The 20577-nt window shown below is 37.8% G+C and overlaps 1 long non-coding RNA gene across 1 annotated transcript; it reads left to right on the top strand.

Annotated features, from left to right (window-relative positions):
- Positions 1 to 2480: 2480 nt before the first annotated feature.
- LOC127956419 (uncharacterized) lies at positions 2481 to 19194 on the top strand. Its single transcript, XR_008153556.1, has 3 exons — positions 2481 to 2578; positions 5498 to 5616; positions 16006 to 19194. It is a non-coding gene; the product is annotated as an uncharacterized LOC127956419 (long non-coding RNA).
- The last annotated feature ends 1383 nt before the right edge of the window (positions 19195 to 20577 follow it).

Raw genomic sequence — 20577 nt, 5'->3', positions numbered from 1 at the left:
AAGGGCGTGTGCCCATGGACCTCGAAAAGATCAAGGCTGTGGTAGATTGGCCAACTCCAGATTCCTGCAAGGCCCTGCAAAGTTTACTGGGGATCATAAATTTTCACCAGCATTTCATTTACAATTTCAGCCAACTAGCTGCTCCTCTGACCGCCTTGACCTCTGTGAAAACAATGTTGAGGTTGCATTTTCCAATGCTTCGTTCTGCCTCCCATCCTCATTGCTTCTGATCCTTCACATCTGTTTGTGGTGGAGGTTGACACCTAGGAGGTGGGATAGGTGCAGTTCTTTCCCTGTGCCCACCTGTGGATGATAAGCAGCAATATATCCCTGAATCCCAAGCCTGGTTGCCCACTGAAGCTAAGCAGGGCTGAGTCTAGTCAGTACCTGGACGGGACCTCCTGGTTAACTAGTTTGCTGCTGGAAGAGGTGTTAGTGATGCCAGCAGGGGCTGCTCACCCTGTGATCTGTGTGGGTCCTAATGCCCCAGTGTAGTGACGGGGAGACTATAATATCAAAAGCACCATCTTTCAAATGAGATGTTAAACCGAGGTCCTGACTCACTTTGGTCATTAAAAATCCAAGGATGTCTTTGAATAAGAGTGGGAGTGAAACCCAGGCATCCTGGCCAAATTTGCCCATTGGGCTCTGACCATGAAAGTGAATGTGATGTGACATACAGCCAAGTATGGTGACCCATACTCAGAATTAATTCTCTGCGTTTAACCCATCCAAAATGCACACACACAGCAGTGCACATACACACCATGAACACACACCCAGAGCAGTGGGCAGCCATTTATGCTGCAGTACCCGAGGAGCAGTTGGGGGTTCGATGCCTTGCTCAAGGGTATTGAAGGTGGAGAGAGCACTGTACATTCACTCCCCCCACCTACAATTCCTGACAGCCCGAGACTCGACTTCCCCAATGGCCACCATCATAGCCTCCTAACTATCCCTATATCTGCTGATTGGCTTCATCTCTCTCTCACCTCTTCACCAATAAGCTGGTGTGTGGTGGACGTTCTGGTGCAATATGGCTGCTGTTGCATCATCCAGATTGATGCTGCACACTGGTGGTGGTTGAGGAGATTCCCCTCTTCTATGTAAAGGGTTTTGAGTGCCAAAAAAGCACTATATAAAAGTAAATATTATTTTTATTAAAACGATACAGCCCTGTACATTTTTTTCACATAGTTTTTCTCCTGAAGAACACAACTATGACACTGTGAGGAGTGACATCACCTGCTAGAGGCTTTGGGGGTTCCCTTTATCGTCTGGACCGATCACAAGATCCTTGAGTACATCAGATCTCCCAAACTTCTCAACTCACTTTTTTTTTTTTCACACCACTTTAGAAGGGGCAACACCCCTATCTGGATGTTCACCGAGTAAATTATTTGTGCCGGAGCATTTGCGGTCTGACTTTATTCAGTGGGGCCATTGTTCCAACATGGCTTGCCATCCAGGGGTTAAACGTGCTATGTTTCTAGTTAAACAACGATTCTGGTGGCCATGTATGGACCAGGACATTCAGGGTTTTGTTTTAGCCTGCTCTTGTCTGTTCTCATGAATAGAGGGGCTTCTATAGCCACCGTCAGTGCCTTCGAGACCCTGGTCCCACATAAATTTCATCAGAGGCCTACCGCCCTGTCAGGGCAACACTGTAGTTTTGACTATGGTGGACCAGTTCTCGTAGGATGCCCATTTTATTCCCTTGCCCAAGATACCTCCCGCCAAGGAGTCAGTGGTTGCTGTCGTGAACCATGTCTTTCGCATTCATGGCCTCCTGACAGACATGGTTTCCAACGTGGGACCCCAATTCATCTCAACATTTTAGAGCAGGCCAACCAGGAGCGAATGTTATGATGTTTTGTCTCTCAGAACCCTTTCTCTTGAAGCCAGCAACTCTCATGGGTTGCGTATGCTCATAACTCATTGCAAATGCCATCCACTGGACTTTCGCCGTTCCGCCATGAGTTTGAAACCTGAAATCGCAGTGCCCTCCACCCTCCATGTCATCACACTCCACCGGGTGAGAGCCCGCACCAAGGCTCAAGCCGGTCCCCACCGATCTAAGCCTCCTGTTCATGTCGTCGGTCAAAAAGTATGGTTTCATCCAAGAATATTCATTTCTAATAAATTGGCACCTAAATTCATCGGCTCGTTCACAGTCATCAAGATCATTAGCCCAGTGCCCACGTTAAACTTCCTCCTGCAAACAGTAGAGTCCATCCCATTTTTGATGTATCAAAATGAAAACCCTTTTTTCATTCTGCCATTAATCCACCTGCTCAGCCCCTCCTCGTTTGGGTCCCAGTTATACTGGATCACTCTCTCATTGATGATTACACATTTTACGGGTTAATTCATAGGAGGCGCTCCTAGGGAAAGGGGTACTGACACGGTTTGCAGATTCATTAACTCGCGTGTGCTCTCTCTCTCTCTCTTTGTACTGTATGTTTGTGTGTTCCTTTTGCTGATGAGTTTCACTGTATAATCAGTTGCTTCCTTCCTCTTGTTGTCAGATTGTTTTGGTAGAGGTGTGGAGTCTAGCCCTGGAGGAGCTCTTGTGCTGGTCAGTCTCTTTTTCATGCTCTGGACTATAGCTGTTGTTCTGACTGGTTCCCGGTGGGGGATTTATGGAACTTTATATCCACATGTCAATAATTATCTTCAGCGGCACCCGTGATTCCATTCCTTGTATTCTGTTTCCTGCCAGTTTTGTTAAAACACTGGTTTATGTGCACTCGTTAGATTCCTCTGTTTATTACTGTAACAGAAATACCCTACACATATAATTATGCATTGACTTTCATGTATACCTTTTTCTTGAAAGCTAAATGTTTGTAGACAATGTGAGTGATTTCCATGTGGAATTTATTTGCTCTTCATTCAAAAAGCTTGACATAATATGGAAATAATCAGTGTATAGTAAAAACACGTACATCACACTGGTAGCCTTGGTCAGGTTGTAGTGAAATTATAACTTTTTTTGTGTTCCACAGGGGGAAATAGCCACACAACTTAAAACAAGTGAATTAAAAAACAGGTAAATTAAGCCTTTAAACCTAAAACAGTAATACTTTCAAGCAAATGATGTACATTAACGTGATTGTATCATTAAACCTATACATATGATATAAACATTTAAAAAGAGAAGTCTTTATGTAAACTATACAGTACTTATATTTTTAATTTTGTCTTTTTCGAAGCTTTTATCCAAATGTTCCACTGGATTTGAACCAGTGTCAAACTGCATGATAGACAGGTGTGCTAACACAACTGCTGCCTCTCATTTACTTTTATTTTGACTCACACAGATTGAACAAAATGGTAGTGTATCAGTGATTTGAAACAGCTGTGAAAGTGGCACCTTTTTAAATCATTGTCATAACTATTGCCATAAAGTCCACCTCATTTAATCATTCGTTTAATCATTCCATAAAACATTTTGCTACATGGTTTTGGTAAAATTAAGGCTGGCTTAGATGTTACACAAACAGTTGCGCTATCAAGAGCAAGGTTGGGGGTTTGATTCCCTGGAAACACATGATAAGTCGCTTTGGATAAATGCTTTAATTTAATTTAAATTTTTAAATTTAATATATTATAGTGACGAGAAAAAATAGCATCTTTTCTATAGCATCTCAATCTTCAATTGCACAATCAAATGCAGTGGGGTGCGCTGTAGACTGTATCATTTCATAATAAATCGTGAATGAAACCACGAGCATCCATGTCAGATCAGCAGCTCTTAAAGAAATAGCAGTCAAATAACCTTATAACCTAGCTGCTGCGATGTCTGTTAATCAAAGAACAAAAGAAAAAAGACTAACTCAATAACTTTTGTAACTTTAAGGATTCATTAATCTTTAATTTAGAATTTAGTGTTTGATAAACTGTTTGGGGGAAGTCGTGGCCTAATGGTTAGAGATTTGGACTGCTAACCCCAAAGGGTTGCTAGTTCAAGTCTCGGGCTGGTGGGAATTGTAGGTGGGGGGAGTGAATGTACAGTGCTGGGTCCAACCTTCAATACCATTACTGAGGTACCCTTGAGCAAGGCACAGCTTAAATGGCTGCCTACTGCTCCAGGTGTGTGTTCACTGCTGTGCACTTTGGATGGTTTAACCCCAACGCCCTCGTCCTGAAAGCACCTCAACTTGCACGTGTCAGTGTTTATGAATAGATTAAATGATATGGGACAAATTTAACCTTGACAAGCTATGTATCATTATAAAGATGTAAGCCTCAAGCATTGACGACAGATCACTGTTTTTCAATGGAAAGCTTATAAAGAGTGTATTTGCTACATTTGTGTAAGCAGTACACAGAAAAACATGAGCAATGAAAACGCTGTACATACCAGATCCGTTGTAATAACGAGTCATAAACACATCCACAGCTGTACATACCGGTTTAGTTAGAAAGGTAAGGGTCCACTGAACGACATCTCATGAAGCGTGTTTAGTCCAACAAAGCAATAACGTTGTAATATGGATCACAATTGCTTTGTTTACATTTCAGTTCTTCAGTGACAGAACTGTTTGCATCCGTTATGGAATAACTCACGCTCGGAAACTGCGTCTTGGTGGTAAAAAAACGGCATGGTTTTGCAGCCTACAGTGTCAAAAACAGAATGAGATGATCCACCGGAAAAAAGAATGCATGAAAGATAGTATATTTGAATTTTGGCGCTACCTCTTGAGGGCTTGTGGCACGCTCTGACGCACCTGTCAGCTGATGGAGGCGGAACTTAAAGCGATTGCCTTTTTCTTGGTTTGTTTTATTTTTCAACAGTTTTTATATATGTGAGAGTGTGTTTTATGTTGAATGTGAATGTATCTGCATGATAACCATCTGTTTGAGTGCAAATGTGCCCAAATCAGCTCGCTATTACTGTAAGATCACGGCTATCAAAGTGAACGCGTCTATATGAATAGAGAGAGTGGATTATTTACTATATGGCGCATTTGTGTTATTACCATCTGTACAAGTGGCCATCAGCACATCAGCACTTATTTGCATCGTAATTCATTGTAAATGCTGCATTTCTAGCAATATCAGTATTTTCTGTAATTGGCAAACAAAGTTAAATCTTTTTTTATTTTTCTCATTATTCTTACTTTTCTTACTCAAATTAATATATTATTTTGGACCCAAAATTAGGACCCAGAAACAGCATACATTGGACGCATTGCATTACCACTTAAAAAGCGGATTGCAAGGTACAGAATGTAGTGCCCTCTAGAGGAGCTCATAGGTACTCCAGATGGAGATTGTGACACTTAAAAAAAAAAGTTTAGTTTCTGATAGTTTTTTTTTTTTCTTTTAATTTCGTATTTATATTTAAATATTTGAATGAAGAGCAAAGAAAAGTACAAATGGAAATCTCTTTGTTAAATACTTTGCATCTGAGAAAAGATTTTGCATTAAATGTAATGTATAAATATGCAAATATGCTTGTTGGGATCATTCAATCTGCCTGTTGCTGCAGGAAACTGCTGGGATCTGTGTTTGTGGAAAGAACATCTAGAATAACAACATTTTCTGGTTCCATACATAATTCAAATCCATCACCAATGGACGGGCTGTTTCAGTTGCTTTTTTTCTCAGGTGAGTATTTTATTTTTATTTTTTTTAATGTGTATTTAAACACTTTAGAAAAATAAGAAAGAACCACAGATTTGTGCTTTGACAATTAATTCTCACAGGTCACTGGACTAGTTTTTGCTCTAAAATACATAAACATAACCCAGTGGCTGAAAGTCATTTTTAATTGATAAACTTTAAAGTCACAGGAGATTGTCTCAAGGTATTTTTATGTGCAATGTTTTAAAAACAGTTAGTTTGATTGGAATTCCCTTTTTACAGGAACTCAAAGCTGCATGATACAATGGGAATATATTTGTTGACTGAGCAATGCTCATAAGAAGTTGCATAATATCACCCTTTTAAGTGCACATTTGCAGTATCATATCAGATTTTTTTCTTCAGTGTACATTAGTCAGCTAGTTGTTCCAGTGGAACACCATTAAGTGGATCTTCTTCTTTGTGTCCTACGATCTTATATTACATCTTTCCAGTTTGTAGCACAACTGATGGCATGGTGGCTGGGCTCTGCTAGGTCTTCCATGGCCTACTCGTAGCCTGTTGAGAGTCTTCCAGATAGGCCATGGTTGATTGTTACTGCTGGCTAGACACTCAACAGGGTTGATTCCTCTGGCTTCCCAAGATCTTGCCCCCTCACAAAAGGCATTCCATCTGTCAAGCCAAAGAGTTTCAGTAAACACTTGGATGTGCTTATAGCTTGTGTGGTATCCATAAAGCTTTTGGACCTTAGACGCTTTATTGGCTTTTGGTGGGAGAAGAGCAGTTGCCTTTCATCTGTCTCTGCAGTGGTCCGGCCAATGTATGTAGGTACTGTAGGGTGTGGGAGTAATTTTTATACAGCCATTTATTATCTGGCAAGTTTCATTGAGAGATGTCAGTCTTTTGTGCATGGCATGATCTACTCCAGGTAGAGCACGCATATTCCGCTACAGAGTAGCATAGTCCCAGAGCTGATACTCTAATAGTGTTTGGGTCAGCTCCCCATTTACTGCTGGTTAATTTCCTGAGAAGGAAAAACTGAGAAGGCGAGAGGACCGCATAAGGATCTCTTAGGGCTGATCATGAACCCTAATTTAGTTTGCACTGCTTGTGGGGGAAGGCTGAACATATTATTTCAGTGAAATGGCTGAACGCAATAGAAAACTTTGTTGCTGTATGCTCAGGGTTGCCGTATGGGTTCGATTTAATGCAGTGGAATGCCTTTTTTTAGCACTGGTTTTAAAAATCTAAGCATTTGCTTACTTTCATTGTATTTAATTATGCAAGTATCATTATAAAAGAATGCAAGTTATATATATTTTTTATTTTTCATTTAAAAATCTAGTGTTTAATCATGTCTTAATATTTATTAAAATGAAGAACTTGCAATATTCTACACATATTTAGTAAAGAGCCATACAGAGCTTTTTTTCTGACCACAAAATGACTGTAATTTGCCTATTCGTTAATGAATTTAAAACCCTTTTCTCCATTTTGACCTTAAATACTACACCAATTGTAATATAAGTAATAGAAATATTAGATTTTTTTAAAGTCATTAATGAAACATAATTTTTGCACAAATAGTATTTAGTACCAAAAGATATCCTGAAAATATTAAATAAATATCATTGAAATAAAATATACAACATTTGTTTAACTGGAAAATAGCTGTATTGTCAAAGCTGTATTGTCACATGATAAATAAGCAATGGCCCTACCTCAGGGTTAAGAAAACCAGAATAAACTTGATCATGAAAATGCAATAGATGTTATAATCAATGCATAATATGCTGTAACTTTTTTTTTACCAAAACATTGCTGCAAATACCTGTAAAATGAAGCTGTTGTCTGTTCTTCTTAAACTCATTCAACTGTATTGTACGCTGGTTTGTTTGGAGAGCAACTGTTTTTGTCAATGGCTGTAGCATTAACTGAAGCATTACATTTAACGATTTATGTCACGTTAATGTGCCAAAACTGTATTTTTGTTTGAAATTTATATTAAAACTTACAAAATCTGAGAGCTGCTATTTGGTTTCACATCGCAAAAAGGGTTGCCAATTTGGCGTTTTGGGGGGACTGGGGCCTCTGGGATTGAGGTTATATTTAGGCCGTATACCTATACTACAAATGCCCTCAAACAGAACATCATTATGGATTAACACAAAATACACAAACATATGATTTGAGGTAAATAGTAGAATTAATATGCAAGTAAGTCTAGTAAGAACTCTTGCTGCTGCATTTTGGACTAGCTGTAGTTTGTTTACTAAGCTTGCAGAACAACCACCCAATAAAGCATTACAATAATCTAACCTTGAGGTTATAAATGCATGGATTAACATTTCTGCATTTGACATTGAGAGCATAGGCCGTAATTTAGATATAGTTTTGAGATGGAAAAGTGCAGTTTTACAAATGCTAGAAACGTGGCTTTCTAAGGAAAGATTGGGATCAAATAGCACACCTAGGTTCCTAACTGATGACGAAGAATTGACAGAGCAGCCATCAAGTCTTAGACAATGTTCTAGGTTATTACAAGCAGAGTTTTTAGGTCCCTATGATTAACACCTCTGTTTTTTTCAGAATTTAGCAGTAAGAAATTACTTGTCATGCAGTTTTTATATCAACTATGCATTCCATTAGTTTTTCAAATTGGTGTGTTTCACCAGGACGCGAAGAAATATAGAGCGGAGTATCATCAGCATAACAGTGAAAGCTAACACCATGTTTCCTGATGATATCTCCCAAAGGTAACATATAAAGTGTGAAGAGTAGCGGCCCAAGTACTGAGCCTTGAGGTACTCCATACTGCACTTGTGATCGATATGACACATCTTCATTCACTGCTACGAACTGATGGGGGTCATATAAGTATGATTTAAACCATGCTAATGCACTTCGCTTAAAGTCCATAGTTTCTGTTACATCATCAAGTTGTTCTGAGGTTTTGGATATGCTAAGGAATTTGGATAAATCAGGAAGATAACTTAAAAAGCAGTCTTTTGTGGTAGAAGTGATGGTTCTACCATACTTGTAACAAGAAGTAGAATTTACAATTTTGGCTATATGAAGTTTGCACAAAACTAAATAATGATCTGAGATATCATCACTTGGCTGCATAATTTCAACACTATCAACATCAATTCCATGTGACAGTATTAAATTTAGAGTATGATTTTGACAAAGAGTAGGTCCTGAAATGTGTTGTCTAACCCCAATAGAGTTCAGAATGTCTATAAATGCTGATCACAATGCATCTTTTTCCATTATCAACATGGATATTAAAATCACCAACAATTAAAACTTTATCTGCAGCCAGAACTAACTCAGATGTAAAATCACCAAACTCTTTAATAAAGTCTGTATGGTGCCCTGGTGGCCTGTATACAGTAGCTAGTACAAACATAACAGGGGATTTATCATTAACATTTGTTTCTCTGGATAATGTTATATGAAGCACCATTACTTCAATCGAGTTATACTTGAAGCCTGCCCTCTGAGAAATCCTGAAAACGTTGTTATAAATTGAAGCAACACCTCCCCCTTTGGCTTTTAGACGCGGCTCATGTTTATAACCGTAATCTTGGGGGGTGGACTCATTTAAAATAATGTAATCATCAGGTTTCGGTCAAACAGAGCACATCTATATTATGATTAGTGATCATATTATTTACAAAATGATTTAGTGTTTTCGTAGAAAGGGATCTGTTATTAAAAAAGCCAAGCTTTATCATTTGTTAATCCATATTGCATCTGTTTTTTATTTGTTGAACCTCAATTAAATTGTTCATCTTAACTTGGTTTGGACGTTTTTTGTATTTTCTAGTTCGGGGAACAGACACAGTCTCATGTGTAGGCTATAGTCAAAGTTTATATGTAATATTAAATATTCATCATTATAATATAATAACAGTATATGTTCTTTCAGTTCAGGGGTCGGCAACCTTTTCGGCATGACGTGCCATTTTGAGTTTTTCTGGTTAACCACGGTGCCAACCCCATTCTGTATGTATACAGTACACACACATTTTTAAATAAGATAAAAAATAAATAAATAAAGAATAAATAAACAGGCCTATTTGATTTTCATGCAAATAGTTTCTAAGGGCTTTTCCATAAGTTGTTTTTTAAACTTTTCAAAAGATTCTTGAAAAATACAGATATGCAGTGTGACCATACTGAACACCAATGTAACTATTCAGTTTAATCACTGTTCTATATTAATGCACTGCTTTAATTGAGGTGTGCACATGCAAAAAGTTACATTCAGAAGCTCATAAACTTTTTATCTGTGCTGCCACACAACTTTTTTTAATCGATACTGAATCGCTACATATTTCTCAGCAACGAGGGGGATAAAATCACTGTTTTTGAATAACTAAACTCAACTTCACTGTTTATAGAGAGTGACAAAATGCAGACAATTTACACCACTCTCATTCTCAAGATGGTCATATAGTAGTAGGGAAATCGTGGTCTATTGGTTAGAGAGTTTGACTCCTAACCCTAGGGTTGTGGGTTTGAGTCTTGGGCCGGCATTACCATGACTTGGGTGCCCTTAAACAAGGCACCGAACCCCCAACTTCTCCCCAGGCTCTGCGCATTAATGACATTGACAAGCGCTGTTAGACCGCTGAGGATTTGATCTGAAGCACCTGGTATGTGCAACGGTCGCACGCTAATCCGTGGACTAGGGCAAGTTAATTCTCACACTTTAATAGTGTTTATAGCTCCTAACAGGCTTTGTGACTAAGATAAATTATTACCTCAAAATGTACATCAGTGTTCAGTTTTCCCAACTGCTTGCGTGCCAGCAATTATCCCTCTGTGTGCCACTGTTGGCTAGATCAAATAAAAATGCATGATGGCTATTAACAGTCAAATGAAATCACTATCAACAAAATTCATAGATGGATTGTGCTTAAATGTTAAGTTTAAATATAAAAATTTAATGTAGAAATATTAAATGATTGCAAAAATTAAATAAGCTACTTTTTTCTAAATATGAAACTAAAACTACCAGTAGGTGGCAGAAAGTGAGTCTTAATGAGTGAGTTGAATCAACTGATTCATTTAAAGGGATAGTTCACTTTCAAATTAAAATTTGGTATGTTTTAAGTGACGTGACATTCAGCCAAGTATGATGACCCATACTCAGTATTCGTGCACTGGATTTAACCCATCCAAAGTGCACACACACAGCAGTGAACACACACACACACACCATGAACACACACCTGGAGCAGTGGGCAGCCATTTATGCTGCGGAGCCCGGGAGCAGTTGGGGGTTCGATGCCTTGCTCAAGGGCACCTCAGTTCAGTTCGAACCCACAACCCTAGGGTTAGGAGTCAAACTCCCTAACCACTAGTGTATCCAATATGTAGGTGTCTTTGTTTCTGCAGTAGTTTCCATTTTAGGGTTAGGGTTAGGGTTAGGGTTACACACGTGCTTCCTGGTGTGTGACGTGTGCGTGCGTTCTGGCTTAGTCTGCACAAGTGCGGAAAGTGCCGGAAGTGATCTCTCGCATGTGTACGTCATTCATTGTTTACTGTTTACCACACGATACACAACCAATCTGCACTATCTGAAATATAATGCACTAATTGTAATTAATTAATTGGTTTATAATGCACCCTATAATCATTCCGAGTATAATAAAAAAACACATATTACTCACTCTATTGACAACATGCCAACGTGACCATAGACCTGAATTATTTAAGTCACAGACAAAAACGGTTTGACCTAAAAATATCAAAATGGAAACTACTGCGTAAACAAATACACCTACATCTTGGATGCCCTTGAGGTAAGCTAAAACATATCAAAATTTTATTTGAAAGTGAACTATCCCTTTAAAAAGCTAATTCATTCAACAAACGACTGTACTTATTGTCTATTTCAATCATTTATGGTCCGTGTAATGCTGAGGAACAAAACACTGTTGTTTGGAGACGCAGCGGTTCTGCGGTTTGTTTTATTTTCTTTCTGACCAAGCAAAATGGAATTTTATTTCTGAAAGTTATTCTGTAAGTAGTTGTTTATTGTACATTTCCGATATTAGATATTAGAAGAAAAAAAACAATACAGTTTTGTGTGATAAGCTAACTTCTCTATACCATAAGCATAGCTATGGTTTAAAAACAGAAACTCATTTAATTGCAATTTTTATATAAAATCATTTTGATGACATTTCTTCCCCACTATAGTAAGTAGGGATGTGACGATTACTGGTTTGATGATAAATCATGATAAAATTCCTACGTTAGTATTACCATTTCATCTTCTATTTATCATTAAAACCACATTAGATTACTGTGATTTGAACAACTCGCAATTAATAAATACTGTCCAGATAAAGCATAGTTTCAGTAACAGTCTCACATGCATATGCAAATGAATATATGAATGAATTGATTATATGAATGTACCTCTGAAAGGTTCAGCCTGTCTTTAGAAACGATTCAAGGCATTTTGTTTTCATCTTTGCTCCATGTTATACCTAAAGCATTGGTTCTCAACTCCAGTCCTCACGCCCCCGTTCTGCTCATCTTGTATGTTTCTCTTATGGCTTCAGACATTTGTTCTATTCGAACATAAGTGCCCTGCAAAGTGGATATCACAAGATATTCCGCTATGATTCCAGTTCGAAGATAATGTATATTTTCCATTCAAAGTGCATTGAAGTGTGCGAGACATGAATTGAAATTGTATTTATTTACAGAGGTATATGATGTCACACTGTGACCTTGCAATGCTGTTTTGTCCATGCTGTTATTGGAAACATCTGTAATTCATCATTTCCATAAGCACCACCTGCTATCAGAGAGTGGATTAACCAAGACTTATATTTACATTCAGTCTGTATGCAGCTTCTATCTGGCCAAAAACGGACCAAATTTGCATGCCCTGCTATAAATTTTGACTGGCTTATGAAAAACAAGCTTATGTATATTCTACACTTTTCAATAATTCTGAATTATTTAGGAGCAGATAAAAAACATATAATAGTTTATTAAGCAATTATCATTTTGACTTATATCTTTTCTCTTTTTAAAGGCTGAAATGTGAGTTTTTCAAAGCTTTATTTGAACATTTTCATTAGATATCTCAACATGCTATTAAACTGTTGTCAGTCTAGTTGTCATTTAAAATCCGGACATAATTGGTAGTGTTATTGTTTTAGTGATTATGCAAACAAAAAGTCATGTTGTTTGTTGATTTTTTTTAAATATACAACTTTGTGAAGTGATTAATGTGTCGGTACTTTAACATCTCCAGCACATTTTAACAATACTGTGATAATACTTGATAACCGTTTTGGTCACTATAATAATGATAAGAAATTTTCTGGGCTAGTGTCTACTATGGAAGCTAGAGGCTACTGAAAAGAAAAAGGGTTATTAGCAGTGGGAGGAAAAGACTGAAGAAGTGTGGGCCTGTGTTGCAAGCGGAGGCAGCCTCACTCTTACTTCAGCTGCTGTAGGCCACAGGAAGTGAGTGCGGTTTGTGACATCCTGAAGATCTTTTGTAGCTTGCACCACTAGCAGAGGTATACTTACACTAGAATCTGGTATGAAAGCTGGAGTCCACTGAAAAGGAAAAGGGTTAGAAGTAATAGGAGAAAAAGACTGAGATTTGAGGGCATGTGTTGCAAGGCCAAAGGAAAGGGGAGGGGTTTATGACATTCTGAGAAAAAGGCTGTGTAGCCTGGACTGCTAGTGGAGGCAGCCTCACGCTAGCATCTGCTATTGGAGCTGGAGGCTACTAAAAAGGAAAAATGGGGTTAGAAGTAGCAGGTGGAAAGACTGAGATGTGAGGGCCTGTGTTGCAAGTGATGGTATTGTCGCGCTTGCGCCAGCTGCTGTAGCCTGCAGAATTGGAAGGGTTTGTGACATTTGACATTTGACAAGCTGAAATGCCTGGGTAGCCTGCAGTGTTGCTAACTAAGAAATTTAATTGCTAGATTAAAACACATCTTAATCTAAACACATCTAAAACACATCATAGAAACACATCTTTTTCTCTCCGTTTTGGCTTTCTGTCCACTCTGAGCATTTTTGTCAAGGAAAACAGACCTTTTTCGAAAACTCACCAAAGCGAATACATTTTGAAAGCACTGTTTTCGTGTTGTAGTGTAGACTGTGAAAATGTAGGCTTTTTGAAAATGATGAAGCAGGCTTAGTCTAATAGTTTTGGTTTCTTTTCATTTAATAACCCTATATTTAGTTGTGGGTATCAAAAGAATGTTGGAGATGTGTTTTTACTGAGCACTTATTTCCACATTTGAATGGAGAGCAAACAAATGTCAAAATGGAAATAAATCTCAGTTGAATATTTTGCATCTGAGAAAAGGTTTTGCATGAAACGTGAATCATTCAGTCTGCCTGTTGCTGCAGGTAGCTGCTGGTATCTGGTCATGAGGTTTGTCTTGTATTACTGTACATTTAAATGCTTAAGCTCTTGTTTATTTAATTGTGTTTTTGGAAAGAACATCTAGAACAGGGGTAGGCAAGTTCGTTCCTAGACAACCGCAGTCCTGCACAGTTCAGCTCAAACCCTGAAAAAAAAAAAAAACCTCACCTTCCTGTATTTTAGTAATCCTGAATGGATTGATGAGCTTGATTAGGGTTGAAGCTGAACTCTGCAGGTTTTGGCTATCTAGGACTGAACTTGCCTACTCCTGATCTATAATAACAACAGTTTCAGGTTTAAAGCTGCAGCTAATTATATTTTTTTCTGTTGACTAACAATTATTTTTTGTTTAGCCGACTACTCAAAGTATTATTATTTCATTGATTTATTTTTGATTAGTGTTCTTCTTATGATTAGCTAATTGATCTTATGGATAACTTTACAAAAAATGCGAGAGCAATATTCAAATATACTCACATGTTGAGCATAAAACCAAAGGTTTTTCCAACTAGGACATTGTAAGCCAACAGCTCAAGGTACCACAATGAAATATGGTTCCCTCTTCCCAAACTCAACTACAACTTCAGGCAACTACTCACCTTATTTACAATCCATGTGTGTCTAAGAAGCGCAGTCTAGGGCATCATAGTGTTACAACACATAATTTTTTTTTATTCCAAATCAGTGGTTCCCAAACCTGTCCTGGAGGCCCCCCTGCCCTGCACCTTTTGTATGTATTTCTTATCTAACACACCTGATTCCACTCATCAGCTTGTTAGTAGAGACTGCAAGAACTATATGGGGTGTGTCTGATTAGGGAAACAGAAAATATGTGCAGGGCAGGGGGTCCTCCAGGACAGGTTTGGGAAACACTGCCCTAAGAATATGGAAAAACTGTGACAGTAATTTCACTGTATTACAACAAGTACGCTCAGTGCCAAGAAGATTCTGGAGCAGTATAGTTAAGGGTTTACTCCACCCCAAAATGAAAATGTGTTATATATCATTTATTTTCATGTCATTCCAAACCCATAAAAAAGCTTTGTCTTCCGAACACAATTTAAATTAATTTGGATGAAAAATGGGAGGCTTATAACTGTCCCATTGACTGCCAAGTAAATTACACTGTGAAGACCCAGAAAAATAAGAAAGACATCGTCAGAAAGGTCTATCTGCCATCAGTGGTTTAACCATAATGTTATGAAGCAACGAGAATACTTTTTGTATGGGAAGAAAGCAAAAATAATGTTATTCAACAATTTGTCTCCTCTGTGTCTCTCCACATCACTGTAGTGCTATTTTGGAGAATATTCGCTGAACGCAAACTGTGTACACTATTCCGAAGATCTCACTGTGCCTCCTGGTTTTCATTCAAAATATCTTGAATTGTGTTCTAAAGATGAATAAAACTTTTATGGGTTTGGAACGACATGGGGATTAGTGATAAATTACAAAATTTTTATTCTTGGGTAGAGTATCCCTTTAAAGATATGAAGAATGTGAATTATTAGAATATTGCATGTTTGTTAAATGTTATCAAGGTTGTACTCATTTCTACAACCCTTCATTTGAATAAAATTGGCTGGATACTAGAGTGAAAATACTGCATTACTCATGATCTCCCTAGTAGTTATTCATTAATCATGAAACTGTTTTCTAAAGTGTTATTTCCTATCCTCTTATCTTACACCTAGGCTGACTACTTTTTCCACTCAAAATAACTATATATATATATATATATATATATATATATATATATATATGTGTGTGTGTGTGTGTGTGTGTGTGTGTGTGTGTGTGTGTGTGTTTCAATACCTACAGTAAGGATTATCACTTTTTTACTTTATGCAATCAAAAAATGTACAATCCTGACAAAATTTTATAGCTAACTTAAATAGCTTGTTCATATCAAAAATCCAAAATACCATGCCTGGTGAAGTGTTTGCATGTGTATTTCTGCACACTTTAACTTTCTATACTTTTCTCAACAGGATTCTGTTCATTTACTGGGGCCATCTCACGTGACTATGTTGTAATTCAGGAACAGAAGACTTGGAAACAGGCACAAGCTTACTGCACAGCAAATCACATTGACTTGGCTACAGTTCAAAGTGATGAAGACTGGACGAATCTACGAGATGCAGTTAAAAAAAATACTAAAATGGCTTGGATTGGACTGTACAATGACATCAATAGCTGGCGGTGGTCATATCAAAATAAGAAAACGGCATTTAGCTCTTGGAGCTCTGGAGAACCAAACAACTATGCTGGAGAAGAGGCTTGTGGTGCAACGTATGGTAGCTCATGGAATGATTTTGATTGCAATACTCTACTTCCATTTTTTTGCTTCAATGGTAAGAAATGATATAAATGTTATTAATGTAAATACAGTGGGTACGGAAAGTATTCAGAACCCCTTAAATTTTTCACTTTTTCTCCACACATAACGCTTAGAATTAAGGCCAAAAAGTTCTATCTTGGTCTCATCAGACAAGATAATCCTTCAGGTGTTTTTTTTTAGCAAACTCCATGGGGGCTTTCATGTGTCTTGCACTGAGGAGAGGATTCCGTCGGGCCACTCTGCCATAAAACCCCGACTGGTGGAGGGCAGAAGTGATGATTGACTTTCTACAACTTTCCCCCACCTCCTGACTGCATCTCTGGAGCTCAGCCACAGTGATCTTTGGGTTCTTTACCTCTCTCACCAAGGCTCTTCTCCCCCGATAGCTCAGTTTGGCAAGACGGCCAGCTCTAAGAAAGGTTCTGGTCACCCCAAACGTCTTCCATTTAAGGATTATGGAGGCCACTGTGCTCTAAGGAACCTTAAGTGCAGCAGAATTTTTTTTGTAACCTTGGCCAGGTCTGTTCCTTGCCACAATTCTGTCTCTGAGCTCTTCAGGCGGTTCCTTTGACCTCATGATTCTCATTTGCTCTGACATGAACTGTGAGCTGTAAGGGCTTTCCTAATCAAGTCCAATCAGTATAATCAAACACAGCTTTAGAACCATCTCAAGGATGATCAGAAGAAATGGACAGCACCTGAGTTAAATACATGAGTGTCACAGCAATGTGATATTTCAGTTTTTCTTTTTTAATAAATATGCAAAGATGTCAACAATTCTGTGTTTTTCTGTCAATATGGGGTTCTGTGTGTACATTACCGAGGAACAAAAATGAACTCAAATGATTTTAGCAAATGGCTGCAATATAACAAAGACAGAAAAATGTTAGGGGGTCTGAATACTTTCCGTACCCACTCTATTTTGAGTGGACAATGTAGTCAGCCTAGCATAGTAATAAGCCAGTGTTCCTCAGATCTTACCCTGGAGGGCAAATGCCTTGCAGAGTTTTGGTCAAACCCTAATCAAGCACACCTGAGTACGCTCATGGTTTGATCAGGGTATGAGCAGGGGCCCTCCAGGACTAGATTTGAGGAAACCCTGTAATAAATTATAAATAATCTAACTACCATACAGAATAATACAGGATCATTTAGTAGTAATATAAGGCCTGTGTTACATTGTACACAAAAGAGCTTCATAACAGCTACAGTGAGCTCATTTTATGCTTTCATGGTTACATTATTTCTGCTTCTGTAATGTGGATGAACTTGGAGTATTGAGTGTTTCTTCAGTCATAATTATTAAAATCAAAAGTTATTACACATTTGATTGTAATAAAATGTAAGTTTAATGGAGAGAAAGATCACAATCATTTTCAAAGATCATTTTCTATATCAAGAGCTTCACTGAATATGTTAAACTGCATTTAAATGGGCTTTGCATGGTCTTCTAGATTTGCTTCACATTTGCACTTGTTTTGAATGATTTTCATTTTGGATTGTCCAATAGAAAATCCAGTCATACTGTTGGATCTGATTTAAGGTATTTATGCATATGAGGCATTTCAAAACAGGTGAATACATGTTTTGTAACGTTTACCTCCTTTCACAAGGTTTTTTTTTTTTTTTTTTTTTATCCTGACCACCAGGTGACACAAGTAGACTCACTTATTTCTGAATAAGAGAGGAAGCAGTCGAGTAAGAAGCACATAAGTTAAGTAAAGTTGCCTTGATCACTTGACTACTTAAATGACGTATTTCCTGTATTTGGACCAAGTGAGGATGAAGACTACAAGTGTGTGTACACACACTTTTCATAATCTGATGGCACACACTTGTAGTGTTGTAAAAACGCAAGTGTTTACAGAGTTTTAATATTTATTTTCAATACTTTGCATTTTAAATGTCTGTTCAGTAGTCCCTATAACAGATGACACAAATACATTTCTGGTGCTTCTAATTAAGTAATAAAAAGCAGTTGCAAATGATGCACAAAATAAATATAGGCTACTCATCTTTGTATCATTAAAATGTCTAGCACTTTGTTTAATTACCAAATTATATGTAATATATAATTATTCATAATATTTCATTTACATCGGAAAGGTTTCCGTGACCTCTCTTGATATTGGCAAAAAGTCTCGAGATTTACAGCTCCGGAGCGGTATTCAAGATAATGTGGATTTAGTGTGTGTTAAGGGCACTGTGCTTTGGTGTTTTTAAGATCTGGACAGTCTTGCGCACTTACTTCCTGTCGTGTGCACGCGCTCTCAAGTAGTCAAGACTGCAAGTGTGGGTATTTAGACAAGGCAAGTATCTGCCAAGACCCTCTACACACTCCTGTACAGTAGGTGGTGATATTCAATAATTAGTAAAAGTTGCAAAAGCAAAGAAGAAGAAGCAGATTCTGTTTGAATTCCTCATGGCTTATTTGTTAGACATATAATCCTGGTCCGAGAAATGTTTAGTTTGGTGCTCAATCATTAGTTTGCTATTCTATGTTCACACTTTGCTGTGAAATATTTGTACAACTTTGGTGCTTCTTTGAGTGTTATCACACCTGTCCAAGGATTATACCCAAAGGCTTATCTCTGCAAGGATTTCTACATTGCATCCATCGTCTCATCATCAGATAAGACTGTTAAACTGCTCATGAACTGCACTAATTTACAAAACTTGCACAAATCGTCATCAGCATTGCTGGACATTCTGTATTCAAAAACTCTTCCCATTTATTCTGGACATTGTGTGTGTGTGTGTGTGTGTGTGTGTGTGTGTGAGAGAGAGAGAGAGAGAGAGAGAGAGAGAAAGACTAGGGGAATTTGTGTATTTGTAAAGTGTTTAATAAGGTGTTTGTTAATATTTGTATTTATGGTTTAATACAGTTTGGAAAAGGGAAATACCGTCATTGTCCTTTTTTTTAATCAAAATTGCAAAATTGATCCCCCCTTTTACTCCTTTAACAGGCTCAGCTTAAAATAGTCAAGACAGAGACAGTTGCAAAAAGACATCTTATGTCTGTTAATTATTTGTTTTCTGTTGTGTTTGAGTCATGTCTGTCACATTAAATTACATATCAATTCTGACAAAGATAATTATTCCAACATTCCTCTTGATGATCCACTTCCCCCACCTCCTCCTCCTGATGACATAGTTTCTGATAATCATCCCTCAACACAGTTAATGGATTCATTGGCCAACCACATCTCTGCTTTGGAAAGTGAAGTTCAAGCCTGCGAGTCAATGTTGTTCACACCCTGAATTTATGGAACAGTGTCAGTTGTTGGAAAAAAAAGCTGACCTACTAGAAAAAGTTGAGAGAAAGGGAGTGAGAGAGAGTTAAAAAAAATATTGATCTAAATGTAAATGTGATTCAGAGAAGTCAGTAGAGGATTTTTTTGAAGAGGAGAGATGCCCTGATTGACAATAACCTTGAGTCATATGCTCATGTCATGTCTCCTCCAGTTTCTCTTCCTTTGTTCACCCCTGCCTTGTCAAGAAACTCCAACTGACCATGTACTGAGAAACTTCATCAATGTACAGCTAACCTTCCTGATACTGCAATGAGTGCTCCCTGTCATCCTCTGGTAAAAGTTTAATTCCCACAATTGGAAGAAGGAGATTGTACAATCAATTTTAGAAAACTGCAATCTTCGACTTGCAAGTGTGTTATGGAGTACTGTAAGGGAGGTGAGTGGGTTAGTAAGAGTTAGCACACAAATTAAGAGAGAAGATACTCAACTTGAAGATACTCATCCTGCCAATATTGATCTGTGGGAGATATTTTAAAGCCATGATTGATACAGGTAGTTTGCTGACTCTACTACAGGAATCCTGTTGCAGGCAGTTGAGACACAAAGAACAGCTAAGTTCCAGTCGTGGTCAGAACTTCAAGCAAACCAACAGCCAATTGTTTGCAGCCAATCTGCTTTTGTGGTGTGGAACTGTGAATGTGAAATGCAAGGAAAGAGGTACAATTTGACTTTGTATGTTATGAAGGATGAAGATCTTATTGTGCCCGTCATCCTTGGTAGGGATTTTCAGATGTCTAACGGAATTAGAGGTGCATCTCAATAAATTGGAATGTCATGGAAAAAAAATTTTATTTCAGTAATTCAACTCAAATTGTGGAACTCATGTACTAACCAGATTCCAAAAAAAAGAACACTGTACAAATTGTGAATAAAAACTGAATGCAATGATGTGGAAGTTTCAAATTTCA

The sequence above is a fragment of the Carassius gibelio genome, chromosome B4 (genome assembly GCF_023724105.1).
Source record: "Carassius gibelio isolate Cgi1373 ecotype wild population from Czech Republic chromosome B4, carGib1.2-hapl.c, whole genome shotgun sequence".
Classification (NCBI taxonomy): Eukaryota; Metazoa; Chordata; class Actinopteri; order Cypriniformes; family Cyprinidae; genus Carassius; species Carassius gibelio.
The sequence above is the reverse complement of the archived record's forward strand: the minus strand, read 5'-3'. Positions and strand labels throughout refer to the sequence as shown.